Here is a 13446-nt window from a genome sequence, read left to right as displayed (position 1 = left end):
AATGGGCTGAAAATAAGCACAAAGAACAACCTAATACTGAAGTAGAGGAACCTCCAAAAAAACGGTTTAAAGACCTAAATGCAGAAGACAAAAAAGCATATTTCAAGCAGAAGATGGCAGAATCACGCAGTAAAGTATCCAAACAGAAGAAAACAGAACAGAAGAAGCGCAGAGTTAACCAAAACAAAGATACAAACAACTCGCCATCCCTCGTAGAACAAAATCATCTTATGCCAAGTACAAGTAAATCTCAATTCTACCGTATACAGCAGAGTGTAATTGAAAAAATGCCCAAGACACCAACTTCTTATGCCCGATTATGTCGCACACTCACAAGGAAGATTCCAGGTGACACAGATGTTAAAAGAGTCTTGTCATTCTGCGATGGGATGAAGAATAATGTAACAGAAAAAAGGAAAAAGCCAACAAACAAAAACCGTACCTTTGTATATGAACTTGGAAAATGCGTTGGATGGAAGTTCAGGAGGAAATATTTAGGCCTGTCATGGAGGTCATGGAAATCAAGCAAACGGGAAAAAAGAAAAAAAGAAGTATGTCAGAGGGAAGGTGATCTCCGATACTACTAAGCGGCTAGTACAAGAATTCTGGTGGTCAGCTGAAGTGTCCAGGCAAATGCCATTAAAGAAAAAGGTGAAACGTAACCAAGCTGCTTTTTGCCTAGAAATAATAAGTAGGCATAGTTTTGGTGTTGTTGTGTTTCACTGTTATGTGTTGTTCATTATTTGATAAAAAGTTAAGTTTTTGTAGCATTAGGCCTTCTTGACAGGTTTTTCTACTGATGTGTAGGAAAGCGAGAATAGACAGATGAGGAACTTCTGAGATTGAACTAGGTGGCAATTTGAGAAAGAACTTTCACCTCAAAGTTACCATCTGGGGACTAGTACTAGTACAAACAAAGACCTGTCGGTCAGACAAGTCAAATAATTTGGATGTAAATGTGCCCAGGTTACAATATTGGTTAATTTTCTGAGAAAATTAAGCGTTAAAGAAAAATGTCCTCTCCTGAATAAATGCCCAAGACTCCCAACACTATTAATTCTCTCTCACTGACTAGATGTTAAATGTTTGCTCTCATCAAATGCATAGTTTAACATATGAAATTTGTGGCTCCAGGTGTTTTGGATGTAAATTGCTAACTTATGTTAAGTACTTTTAGGATAATAAGGATAAATAAACCTTCATTATTGTAAAGGTCCAAGAAATAATATAATGGTCCAAGAAACTGTGCAAAAGGTTCTTTTTTCAATCAGAAAACATATTCAAAATTGTTGCCATAGTTTTCCTGAGTAATTTTTCATTTGAAAAGTGATGTTAAACATTCTGTCCTCTCCTGAACAGAAATATGGATTTTGTGACCTGATTTGATTTGCGCGGTGACCGGAAAGTAGATACAGTATGAAGTTGAAATTTTCTAGTCACCTACCAGATTGGTGTATCTTTCTAAAAAGGCATTTTAGCTGATTTCCTGGACCCATTTCTCATTTCTAGCTCTATTGATATGTGAAGTGACTCCTAAAATAGACTGAAAAAATTCACCAAAAACTAGATTTTCCAAAATATGTCCACCATTGATGGATATTTTGGTGTCTCTTTGTTCCATTAACATCTCTGCAATAATTAGGTGGAATGTAGGGGACCCAATCCACCAATTAGGCTTAAATCTGAATGATAATGTAAAAAAATCCAAATTTGTGAATTTTACCTTCCTGCTATGTTAAAACTAATAAATTTTGGAATTTGAAATGACTTGTAGCCTTGATACTTGAGGTACACATTACCCAATATGTATTCTATGGAATTCAGGATGGATTTTTGCATTACATTGAAGTTCATTTTCAACTGTTTTTGGGACTTTTAAGGCAACCTTTGGTGTGAAAGTGCCCATCATAAGGCACTAAGACAAAAATAAGGCAAACTGAGGTGTCACTGGGGAGGTTTTGGGCATTTGTGTGAATTGACATGGAATGACCCTTTTGTCTTATTTGCTTAACTGGGTTCTCTTTATCTACTTTCAGGACTTGTGTGAAAACCTGATGATGCTTTAGGTCATATTTATGCAGAAATATAGAAAATTCTAAAGGGTACACAAACTTTCAAGTGCCGCTGTATGTATAATTTTAACCAATGTGTCAATTTCAAAAACCCCAAAATAAATTAACTTGTGCACCACATTAATTTTTTTTGGTATTAAAAACATACACAGAGCCATGGCCTCACTTTCGTTTATAAATGCCTTGAGACCTCAAGAATGGCATAGGAATAGTTTTAAGCATTAAGTCTAATATAGTCATTTTTACGATTAAAGTGATTCATATAGGTAGCAGTCTGAGTGAATGACCTTCACATCTGTAACATCACAGGAGGAAGTCTATTGGTCTCATTGCCATTTCCGCTATACTAAAACACAGAGCTGACTGCAACTCCGATCCTCCATTTTGAGCTAAATTCTCGCCATGCCCTGTAGATGTGCTGCTGGCTGGTGCAGCAACATGACAGAGGGTGGATTTACGTTGCATTCATGGCCCAAGAATGTTCAAACTGCAAAGATTTGGACACGTTTTGCGAGAAGTTCACGGGCACATGGGGCACCTACAAAGTGGTCTCTCCTCTGCTCTACACATTTTACTGAAGACTCGTATGAAATCTCTCATCTGTTGAGGAGCGTTGGCTATACGCCCGTATTGAAAGAGGGTGCAGTATCAACAATTAAATAAAACAAGAACAGGCTTTTAGATAGAGGGGCGTCTGGGCGTCTTTTCGACGCCCTGTACTGAAAAAAACAAGAAATTGGACGCCCTACTTTTTAGTACGACGCCCTAAAGACGCCCTAATATTTCCGCCCGTGTTATGTCCGGTAACTTAGCTGAATATGTTAAAAAATCGCCGAGTCTGAGCTTTCCGAGGATCTACAAGCTTTGTTGACACCGCCATTTCGGAAATTTCAGAAGTCTCGCTTTGACAGCTGTCTTTCCCGAAGACGCCCAGGGTTACCATAGCAACAGCACGAGCCCAGAGTACAAAATATAGGCACCCGCCGCAGAGCTACAGAAACACGCGTTTCTATGGCTGCACTAATTTCAAAGTTGTGAGAGCCCTCGTTATAAATAAATGGGTTATTAAATAAATTTGGTGTACAAAGCACTTGTAATATGCGTTCCCAGAGCAGAGGGGGAAAAGATGTATGCCTAGGAGACACTGGCATAAATATCCAGACAATATAGCCGTAGACTATATTGCCGCAGCTAAATGTGGAATGTAGTCTATAGAAAACCGGCCTTACCTGACATATTATTTATCCCGAATAAATCCTTTTAACAGTAAATAACACATTTTCATGCAGATTTTCCCAACATTACAGGCTACGTAGTGGAGAGTGTGGTAGTCGAGCCGGCGGGTAGTATTTCTAGTAGGCTATACTAAATAGTAGGTTATACTAAATCTTTGGACGCTAGCGGCTTTGAAAGCAAAACTGGTCAGCCGGGGTTGGTTGTCACACTGTGTTCGGGGTTGGTTGTCACATGTAATGCAATTGCAATAGGTGCACTACTGACTGAGACAAACACAGCTACAACAAGCTTTATTTATGTAGTATTCTGCGATCAGAAAGCTTTATAGCTAATTTGTCATGCTTAATATGCAACTCCAGCTCAAAAAATCCCAGAAATATACCCATTTTAATAATAATATTCATTAAAAATATACGCAGTTTGCAGTGTATTTTGTTTTGGTGTTCCCAAAGTTGATATTGTATTACCAATCTGTTGTACCCCCGGAACCCCCTAAAACACTCGTGCCAGCGGCGCTCAACGCGCCGCTACACCTCGCCACATACAGTGACACCTGCAAAAAAGTTAGACTCCCTAAAAAAAAAATCCTGCCTAAAAGCCTGAACAAGAAAAGTATTTATTTACTTATTTTTAAAGGAACGTGAGTTTATTTGCACCAGTTCTACCGGAGTGAGCCGAGGGTTGTTGGTAAAAGCCGGGATGGGACATATCGCTCGGGCAGTGACCTCCCCGTGGTTGTTGCTAAAACCGGTGACATCCTGTTCCATCCTGGGTTTTAGTAATTGCCTGAGCCGAGCAGTAATGGCGGAGTAGTCAGTATGGAGAGAATGAGTGGAGCCGCCGTCTTATTTCATCTCATCTCATTATCTGTAGCCGCTTTATCCTGTTCTACAGGGTCGCAGGCAAGCTGGAGCCTATCCCAGCTGACTACGGGCGAAAGGCGGGGTACACCCTGGACAAGTCGCCAGGTCATCACAGGGCTGACACAGACAACCATTCACACTCACATTCACACCTACGGTCAATTTAGAGTCACCGGTTAACCTAACCTGCATGTCTTTGGACTGTGGGGGAAACCGGAGCACCTGGAGGAAACCCACGCGGACACGGGGAGAACATGCAAACTCCACACAGAAAGGCCTTCACCGGCCACGGGGCTCGAACCCGGACCTTCTTGCTGTGAGGCGACAGCGCTAACCACTACACCACCGTGCCGCTGCCGTCTTATTTCTAAACTGGATATTGCTGCCATCTCGCCCTTACGTGGAAGAAGCGAATGAACTGAGAACTGAACGAACAACTGAAAGTCAGATTGTTTCAAAAACAAATCGGCCACAAGATCGGCCTTCAAGAAGAACGCAGATGGGTAAGCTCCGACTCTCATTTGGATATAAAAAAAGTTGTTTACCTGCATTTAGATTAATACATGTAACTGGTATTGTGTGTTTTAGTTACCGGTATAAGATTATTTAATTTGCTTCAGAATGTGATTGTCTCAGTTCATCAGATTATTTAATTCGCCTTTTACGTTTTTATCAATGAAAACGCATGCATGTACATATATGTTGCTTAAGTTAACACCCATCCTGTTTTAATGAGCGTCAACCCACAATCAATGAAGTCAAATCAGTCTTAGTTGAGCAAGTCGGTAACGGTATTTCTTCCTTTCACCATAAATTTTTATGACTTTGGTCTATAGCTGTCAAAGGCCTCGGCCTTAAAACTGGTTACCACTGTGACGTCACACACACTCAGGGATGGCTTGCTCAGCGGGGCAGCTCGAATGCCAACTTTGCAGTCGATTTTAACTCTCAAAAATATTTTTTTAATTCCCATTTCTGCAGCATACAAGAGTCAAGGACGGAGATACTATCCACTCAAATTTTTTTAAAAATAAAGGTTCTGCATATCTCCTTTAAAGATGTAGTCATTATTCCCCAGAAAAGTTGAAAGAAATCAGTTAAAAAAAAAAAAACAATACTGTCATGTCATTCTTGTCAATTATAAAGTGTATAGAAACTTCTGACTGTAACCGTGTATACTGGTATATTGCAAGAGTTCCTATTCCCCCAACACTTTTGGTTTCCAACCTGTTGTCTTAAGCCAGGTTTATACACTGTACAATTTGCAGCCTGATTTTGATGTCGCAGACAAAAAAAAAAAAAAAACGAACAAAAAAAAAAAAAAAAAAACCACACATCATAAAAGAAACCTTTGATCATAAGTGGAGATTGACAGTCTTAGGAGACATAATGTGACATGCTCGCTATTGGTTGATTTACAGTTGTGGTCAAAGTTTACATACAGTAACACGGGCGGCACGGTGGTGTAGTGGTTAGCACGGTCGCCTCACAGCAAGAAGGTTCCAGGTTTGAACCCAGCAGCCGGCGAGGGCCTTTCTGTGAGGACTCTGCATATTCTCCCCGTGTCTGCGTGGGTTTCCTCCAGGTTCTCCGGTTTACCCCACAATTCAAAGACATGTAGTTAGGTTAACGTGGAGTGGCTTTGGGCTGGGGTGCCCTTGAGCAAGGTACCTAACCCCTGACTACTCCCCGGGTGCTCTGGTGTGGCTGCCCACTGCTCTGAGTGTGTTCACTGCTTCAGATGGGTTAAATGCAGAGGATGAATTTCACTGTGCTTGAAGTGTGCATGTGACAAAGGTTTCTTCTTATGAATGTCATGGCAATATTTGGGCTTTCAGTAATTTCTTTGAACTGTTCTTTTTCTGTGGCAGAATGTACAGCACACATCTTTAAAAAAAACACTACAATTTGATGCACAAGTTTTAATTTTCTTTGGGTTTTCTGAAATCAACACAGGGTCAAAATTATACATACTGCTTCATCCTCCACAACCAGCTTCGATGCGTGTTTGGGTTCATTGTCCTGTTGTAACTCCCAAGTCGTGTTCAAGTTTCATTATGCTGAAAAATTCTGAGGTAGACCTCCTTCATTATTCCATCCACTTTGTTCAATGAACCAGTTCCACTGGCTGTAAAACAGGCTCAAAGCATGATGATCCTACCACCACCAGGTACAGTGCCCCTCTGTACATGGTGGTCACTGTGGCCAAATAACTCAATCTTTGTCTCATCTGACCACACAGCTATCCTCCAGAAGGCTTTTTCTTTGTCTGTGTGGTCAGCTTCAAACTTTAAGCTTGAAGGTGTCAATTTTGGAGCAGGGGGTCATTTCTTGGATAGCAGCCTCTTAGTCCATGGTGCTCTGAACTGTAGACAGTGATCCATCAGTTTCCAGTTCATGGCAGGGCTGTGCCATGGTGGTTCCCAGGTTGTTCCTGACCATCCAAACCAATTTCCTTTTAGCTGAGGGCGACAGTTTGGATTTTCTTGAAGCAAAGTGACTATACCTCACAATTTAGATACAATTGTTTGAACTGACACATTAGATTACCTAAAGCTTACTTTAAAGACATTTTTTCCTGATTATTTGGCTCCATGCTCTGCACAAGCCCAGATCATGCTGACTGATGACAGTAGTTTTTGTTTGTTTTTTAATAAATTGCAGGTATAGTGTTAGAGGACCTTCATCACAATCTGGCATTGAGAAAACGTTATCGCAGTCTGTTACCTGCCTTAGTCAAGACTTTATTAGGCTCATCTTGTACACTGAGACAATTAATAATGTTAAGGACGCTGTAACTGCAAAGAGTATACCTGGCTTTACACAAGAGATCCCTCCAGTTAAACAAAGTAATCTACCATTTACACATCTACTATGTAAAAATGAGCAAACACTTTAATTGCAAAAGTAGTCGTAATCATCACTGCCAAACCCGATCCAGACTTGAGGCGAACCAGGTTTGGTTGACGGACAGAATTGCAGCAGTAAGGTGGCCAGGTCCTTTCTGCGCGCACTCTCGCACACACACATTCACACCTATGGACAATTTAGAGTAGCCAGTTAACCTAACTGTGCGTCTTTGGACTGTGGGGGAAACTGGAGTACCCAGAGGAAACCCAAGCAGATGCAGGAGAACATGCAAACTCCACACAGAAAGGCCCCCTGTCAATCACTGGGCTCAAATACAGACGCTTCTTGCTGTGAGGGGACAGTGTGAACCACTGCACCACCATGCCTGGCATGGTGCCACCCCCAAAATGCAAGAGACCAAGAAATAAATAACCAAAAGGGTCACTCCTCCTTAGGGATGTTAACCGATGACCGTTTGACCGATGGTTGACCAAATCAACATCAACCGGTTAATTTTTTATTTGGTTGTTGGTTAAAAAAAAAAAATCAATCGTTTTGAAGCTGCCGATTTTGGAGCGGAGAACCTGGAATTCTGTGTTGTAAACACTTGGGGCATGCCATGCGGTGTAAGGACGACAGCTGACAAATCAGAAACACCCATTCAGTCATGTCCCGCCCTCCCGCCCCAGTTGAAGACAGCTGCCACTCGGCGAAAGAAAAGTCTCAGTGTTGGATTACATTTTACTACGATGTTAACCAGGTACGTAACATCAAGGAAATTCTTGACTATCAAAGAAACAAGAACACGGCGGATGAATGAAGTCGATGGTTGATTAGTCTGGTGAATATTAATGTCAACGTAATAATAATAATACACAAGATCTGAACTAAAACCTGGTTACTCACTGATGTTACTTAGCATCAGACAGTTGCTATATTAGCTTAGCGGCTAATCAGCTCAGCTCAACTTGTTTAAACCTGTTAACTTATGTATTTCTCCGCTGCGGGCCTTGTAGTCAATCGCCTGCGTACACGTTTGACCCCAGAGCATGTAGACACATGCTTGTATTTATGAATAAAAAAATAGTGATTTTCGGAGTGGGGTATTTCATAGACCACAGTGCTTTCTATTTCAACTTGTTTAAACCTGTTAACTTGTTAGCCTATGTATTTCCAAGAACAACTGTTTTTTGTGTGACCCTTGACAGAAGTTAACTTTATTTGTGAAAAATAAAAAAAGTATCAGGCTAGACTTTTTAGCTTACAAATTACTATTCTGTTTTTTTATTATTATTATTATTATTAGAAGGCACATCGAGTTTAGTCCTGCCTTGGCCAGTGCATTCTGAAAGTACGTTTCGGTCTGTAGCCAACAATGCATGTTATTGCAGATCATATCTCTCCACACAAACTAAAGGCGCAGATGCCGACTTTTGGAGGGAAGGGGAGAGAATGAAATGACAACGGTGTCTGGAGGGGGAGTGACAAACGCAGCTTATATGTCTGTGAGCCAAGTCGGTGACGGCTTCAGAGCAACTTCAACACCATGCAGTAATGGCGTGTTGATATTGGTAACGGCGTTATAACGATTGTAGCTAATTAATTAGATTACCCGGCGTTATAACAGCCTTTATTTTAACGCCGTTATTCCCATCACTGAATGTTATGTACTTCTTCTAGCACTTGACTTTATTTTCAACGCCATCATGGCCAACTGAAACTGTCTCTAAGATGGAGCCATTTGTCCTCCGCTCCAATACAAACCCCTCGACATCAGTGCCGCGTTTGACTAAATGTTTCGCGCTGTAGAAAAGGTAATGTGAGTGGAGGGCAGCGACTGGGACTGAATGTGCGGATGCTCGCGGTTAGATTTAGAATAGATTCTAATAATTCCAATTCGAGAATTTTAAACTCATAGGTTAACCGACTTTAACCGGCTAATGAGGCTCGGTGGTCGGTCAAGATTTTTTTTAGTTTTCGCCATCCCTACTCCCCCTCCTTTCTGGTGATAGTTAATTCTAAACAAAAATACCACAAGAACTCACTGTGTCGCTTTAAGCAAACATCTAATACAAGGTATTCTTATGCTGCATGTAGGACTCCTGGCAAAACAATGGACTTTTACAGTAAGAAAGCCAGCACAGTTCACACCACCAGAGCGTGATTCAGATGTAGGCTCATGGTAGTAGTTTAAAACTGTACTTTAAGAGCAGTTCAAATCAGTTTATCTTTGAAGCTGTTTCTAAACTTATTACTCCTGGTCTATGTCCCATCTGATCCAAGCAGTGAAGCAAAACCACTGCATGCACGGAGATATCCATCTCATCTCTGTGAACAGGTGGCTTCTCTATTACTGCTGTAGTACAAACCCATATCTGATCCAAGCTGAGATCAACAGGAAGGCAGTAATGTAATATGGTACAGGTTCTACACCTGTGTCCTTTTACTAAGGTGATATAAAGCACAGAACCGCTCTCTCTATGCCACCATTACCGATGTCTTACACATAATTTAATGTAAATCGCTCAACAGATTTACTGTCTGAATACTCAGTGTCTGTAAACATGAACTGGCTTTCCACAACACATTCAGTGAACTGCATAGCTAACCCTTTCCAGCATCCATCAGTCACAAAATCAGAATTTTCTTTAAAAATTAAAAAATATAATTCCAACAGGTTTCATTAATTAAAAAATTAACCTGTTAGCTTAAGGATAACTAGCAACTGGATAACATTATATTAACTTGTAGCTAGACAAGCAGCCTCAGTTACCGTTGCTAATCAGGCGCAACATGCTAACTAGAGAAAAAAAAAATTCACCCGGCTTCTATACGTATACTTGAAACAACGAGTTCTGTTAACAAGACATTGGATTTATTTAAATTTTTTGCCCAAGATGATTATTTGGACGTACGGAAACTAAGGAGGTTGATGCCAGTAGGTTCAGTTAAAAAGCTAACTAGTCCTAGCTAGTAATTTCCGATTTTCCCCAAGCAACAAGATTATCTCAGAATATAGCATGTTCGTATTAGCATAGCTAGTTTAGTCGGTAATACCTCAGTAAACTTTACCCTGTACACATCCTGTTCAGTATCCGCTTTCATTTTATTCAAAGCCCCATGGTCCTTTAACAAGCTGCTCAGCTGGCAAATAAACACTTCAACAGTCTCCATCAGGTCTTAATAGTTTTCCTCATAATCATGAAATACATACCATGTACAGACAATGTCTTTGTTCTGCCAGTTCAGTACAAATAAGGCTGCCATAAAGAACCCGTTTCTGAGTGTGCCTTAAGTCACGGAAAAAAACTCCATTTCATCATGTCATGTGCGCGAGAAGAAATTTGTGACGCTATAAACCCAGCCCTCTCCCTCATCTTTAATCCACTTCCTCTTCCTCCTACTTCGCCTTCTGCCAAAAAACACAACTCAAACCAAATGTTAAGTTTCCATCCGTTATCTGTAGCCGCTTATCCTGTTCTACAAGGTCGCAGGCAAACTGGAGCCTATCCCAGCTGACTATGGGCGAGAGGCGGGGTACACCCTGGTCATCGCAGGGCGAACACAGAGACGAAACCATTCATAGTCAATTTAGAGCATGTTTTTGGACTGTGGGGGGAAACCCACGCAGAGAACATGCGAACTCCATACAGAAAGGCCCTCGACGGCCTCTGGGCTCGAACCCAGGACCTTCTTGTTGTGAGGCGACAGTGCTAACCACTACACCACCGTGCCAAGGTTCTAGTTCAGTTAAATGCTATTAATAGTTTCTGTTCCTTTCATTGCTTTTTAATTTTTACAAGAAACCCATAAGGGCGGCACGGTGGTGTAGTGGTTAGCGCTGTCGCCTCACAGCAAGAAGGTCCTAGGTTCGAGCCCCGGGGTCGGCGAGGGCCTTTCTGTGCGGAGTTTGCATGTTCTCCCCGTGTCCGCGTGGGTTTCCTCCGGGTGCTCCGGTTTCCCCCACAGTCCAAAGACATGCAGGTTAGGTTAACTGGTGACTCTAAATTGACAGTAGGTGTGAGTGTGAATGGTTGTCTGTGTCTATGTGTCAGCCCTGTGATGACCTGGCGACTTGTCCAGGGTGTACCCCGCCTTTCGCCCGTAGTCAGCTGGGATAGGCTCCAGCTTGCCTGCGACCCTGTAGAAGGATAAAGCGGCTAGAGATAATGAGAATGAAGAAACCCATAAATACTCAGTCTATGCAAACAGGGTTGGTTATGGCCTAGGGCTGGAGTTTGCATAGAATTAAGACAGGTTTAGGATTTGTATAGAGTTATAGTTTGGTAAGGGTCAGGTTAGGGTTAGTGTTTGTATGGAGTTAAGGTTGGGTTGGGGTTAGGGTTTGTACAGCGTTAGGGAAGGGTTAGTGTGTTAGGCTAGGGTCAGGTTTTGTGTAAAGTTAGGGTTGGTCTAGGGTTAAGATCTGTGTAGTATTAGGGGTTAGGGTTTGTACAGAATTAGGAGTTGGTCAAAGGTTAGTGTTTGTATAGAGTTAGGGGATTGTGTAAATTTAGGGTTGGGCTAGGATTAGTATTTGTGGAGAATTAGATGTTGGGCTAGGGTCAGTAGTATTTAGGCTACTGATATGAAATTACTGTCACGAAAGAAAAAAAATTACAGAGATGCAAGGAATAATCGAAATGCAATACTGATCACCTTCAGACATGTGGTTGTATACAGGATATCCTGTATCATCACAGGTAGGCTATGCGTCGTCAAACTGCGCCTGGGTGCAGCACAGTGGTTAGTAAGGTTTCGGGTACGAATCTCATAGTCTACAGGGGCCTTTCTGTGTGGAGTTTACTTACATGTTCTCCCCGTTTATACAGGTTAGGTAAAAATACCCGACCACTAGGTTTGTACAAGCCAGTGCACACTTGAAGCCAGTGCACACTTGGTGCCAGTCTTAGTGGGGAGGGCTGCGTTAGGGAGGGAATCCGGTGCAAAACCTATTCGGTTCGTGATTATCGAATCTTGATGATCCGCCGTGGCGACCTCTAACGGGAGCGAACGGAAGGAGAAGTCTGAGTATATTCGGTAAACTGTTTCATGAGTCTAGATTACAGTCGTCGTGATCACGTTGAATGGCCTTTTGGTGGCGCCAGAGTCTATATGTTGGAGGCTGTACGAGCATAAAAATGATGACATAAAAGCCTAATAACTTATCAAGGAAAAAAAAAAACAGTTCATATATGAATTAGCCTAGAGCATTTAAACATTAATGCATGGCTGAAAATTGTTTGGTCCTGAAAAGTATTGGGCAAACTGTTCCTCATTCAGGTAATGAAAGCCTACATCTTACCTCTGCAGTCATGTCAGTAAGTAAGTAAACAATAAGTAAGGCTTGGGCTATCCAAATTAGATAAGCTAGGTAAAATTCAAGCTTTCATATCGTGTATAATCTTGTTTTTTTTTTTTTTTTTTTGGGGGGGGGGAGTGCCTCATGTGGTTCAACAGTGGCTCTCAGAAAAATGAACGCAATGGGGGCGTGGTTTATTGCTGATGTAGCTCATCAATATTTATATTTTGGACATTGACCCGCGTGCATTTGCAGTGGAATACGTCGCGAGCGGTTACTGTGGGACACACGCGCGCGCACGCACGCACGCACAGATCGGAGCCCCGGGTTTCTACGGTAACGCGCTGCACTGGCTATTTCTGTTCTGAGGATGCAGGCTGTGAGGTACAGTACCTGGAAACCTATTCTAGTCTGTTTTGAGTAGCATGTTCTGTAAAACTCGTATTATATCCGTTATGAATCGACGTGTTAATATTGCATATCTCAGTACAGCAGGTGAAGGTGACTTATAAAGTGTGCCAGAAGTGCCCTTTAAAAATGCCGCAGTGGTGTGCAGTCAGGCTCCTTCTGTGTGGAGTTCTCATACAGAAAGGCATTTAGGACGAGAGCCATAAGTTAAATTGTTTTCATCATGTAGATTCAACCAGACAGTAATAGTCAAAAACTGTTTTTGCCATTCAAGATTATACGTTATAACTATCCTATGAAATAAAAAAAACCCCTCAAATAACCGACAATGAAAATCCACAAGTTATAAATCCACAAAATTAATACAAGTTAACTCTGTTGATTGGCTGGAATGAATTCACATCCCTCCTGGTGTTTCAACTGTAATCCAATAACCAGTGTGTTGCTTCAGTGCAAATGATGATGAGCAGTGCTCTAGAGTTCCTCTTTGCTATTTGCAGATGGCATCTGTGTCAAACTGTTAGAAATAAATTGTAAAAAGGGCCAAAACAGGCCTTAGCCATTTGATTTAATTATGTTTATTTAAAACTATGAATTAATCAATCACTCAGTCGAAATTATGAAAGTGACACTAACACCATCTCTTAATCTCATCACTAGTCCACTAAATGCAGAGTGAACTTTTTTCTTCTGAGGTTAATGAATGGTGGCACGG

At 41.5% G+C, this 13446-nt stretch overlaps 1 protein-coding gene across 2 annotated transcripts in view; it reads right to left on the bottom strand.

Annotated features, from left to right (window-relative positions):
* Window positions 1-10409, bottom strand: part of mfsd13a (major facilitator superfamily domain containing 13A) — a 29051-nt gene extending 18642 nt beyond the window's left edge. The window contains exons 1-2 of one of the 2 annotated variants that reach the window (XM_060939984.1): window positions 10236-10409; window positions 443-500 (exon numbers count right to left, since the gene is read on the bottom strand). The gene's annotated coding sequence lies outside the window, so the exon portion shown is untranslated. The remainder of the gene's footprint in view (window positions 1-442; window positions 501-10235) is intronic. The other variant, XM_060939983.1, reaches the window with a different exon arrangement.
* Window positions 10410-13446: the final 3037 nt, after the last annotated feature.

This window comes from Neoarius graeffei, chromosome 14, assembly GCF_027579695.1.
Source record: "Neoarius graeffei isolate fNeoGra1 chromosome 14, fNeoGra1.pri, whole genome shotgun sequence".
In the NCBI taxonomy this organism is placed as follows: Eukaryota; Metazoa; Chordata; class Actinopteri; order Siluriformes; family Ariidae; genus Neoarius; species Neoarius graeffei.
This window is presented reverse-complemented; position numbering and strand designations above follow the sequence as displayed.